Raw genomic sequence first — 1,524 nt, 5'->3', positions numbered from 1 at the left:
GAAGGGAGGGAGGGAGGAAGGAAGGGAGGGAGGGAGGAAGTAAGGGAGGGAGGGAGGGAGGGAGGAAGTAAGGGAGGGAGGGAGGGAGGAAGTAAGGGAGGGAGGGAGGGAGGAAGTAAGGGAGGGAGGGAGGGAGGAAGTGAGGGAGGAAGGGAGGGAGGGAGGGAGGTAGGAAGGGAGGGAGGAAGGGAGGGAGGGAGGGAGGGAGGGAGGGAGGGAGGGATGGAAGGAGGGAGGGAGGGAGGGAGGAAGGGAGGGAGGGAGGGAGGGAGGGAGGAAAGAAGGGAGGGAGGGAGGAAGGAAGGGAGGGAGGGAGGAAGGGAGGGAGGGAAGGAGGGAGGGAGGGAGGGAGGAAGGGAGGGAGGGAGGGAGGGAGGGAGGGAGGGAGGGAGGGAGGGAGGGAGCAGGAATGAAGGAAGCTGGTCAACCTGCTGTCCTAAATCCTAGTACTCCTCATCCCCCCCTCAAGTCTTATCTCTGGCCAAGAATACACATGAAGACTGAAGGTAATGAAAAGATCTGAAGGTAGCATCTGGAGGATGTCTAGCTGCCCCAGGCAGCTCTTCAATAGCCAGCCTAAACAGCGCGAGCAACAGCCTTCTCTCTGTGGAACAGATGCTCCTCACTCAGCAAATGTTATACTGAGAGTCTTTTCTGTGCCAGTCATGTGCCAAGTGCCATTAAAAAAAGAAAAGAATTAGACATGGCCTTCAGTGGTCTACAATTTAGTTATCTCAGTCTTCTCTTCTGGGTACCTCAGATTTCATCATCCTCTTGTCTCACCTCATAAACTTTCCCTGCTCTTTAGTTCTCTGTTGTTTCTAAACCTTGGATGTCACTGCACAAGGTCTTGAGAATGCCCCTATTTTCACATCTCACTGAACCTGAATGAACCTGAATGCACAATGATCAGCCTCTTCTTTGTTTCTCTGGGCTTTCCTTTGCAAATCTGCTTTTCACAGTATTCTCTCTCTCCTCTCTTTCTACGACTCCAATTTCACATATATTAGACCTTTCACTCTTTCCATGTGCATCCCACATTCTCTTCTACACTTTCCATCATTTTTTTAAAAAAATATGGAACGCTTCACGAATTTGCATGTCATCCTTACGGAGGGGCCATGCTAATCTTCTCTGTATCATTCCAATTTTAGTATATGTGCTTCCGAAGCGAGCACACTTTCCATCATTTTTGATCTCCATGCTTCAGTCTGGGTATTTTCTACTGATCTTTTTTCCAGCTCACTAATCCTAGCCTTTACTGTGTCTTATTGCTGCTAATTCCTTTTAATGTATAGATTTGAATTATTGTATTCTTTAGTTCTAGAATTTCTATTTTTATATAAATTTATTTTATTTTATTTATTTTTGGCTGTGTTGGGTCTTCGTTGTTGCGTGTGGGCTTTCTCTAGTTGCTGTGAGCGGGGGCTACTCTTCATTGTGGTGCATGGGCTTCTGATTGCGGTGGCTTCTCTTGTTGCAGAATGCGGGCTCTAGAGCACAGGCTCAGTAGTTGTGGTGCAC

General features: G+C 48.4%; 1 non-coding gene across 1 annotated transcript; it reads right to left on the bottom strand.

Moving 5' to 3' along the window:
• Positions 1–1,071: 1,071 nt before the first annotated feature.
• Positions 1,072–1,178, bottom strand: LOC136137890 (U6 spliceosomal RNA). The gene has a single exon (XR_010656752.1). It is a non-coding gene; the product is annotated as a U6 spliceosomal RNA (small nuclear RNA).
• Positions 1,179–1,524: the final 346 nt, after the last annotated feature.

This window comes from Phocoena phocoena, chromosome 18 (assembly GCF_963924675.1).
Source record: "Phocoena phocoena chromosome 18, mPhoPho1.1, whole genome shotgun sequence".
Taxonomy (NCBI): domain Eukaryota; kingdom Metazoa; phylum Chordata; class Mammalia; order Artiodactyla; family Phocoenidae; genus Phocoena; species Phocoena phocoena.
The sequence above is the reverse complement of the archived record's forward strand: the minus strand, read 5'-3'. Positions and strand labels throughout refer to the sequence as shown.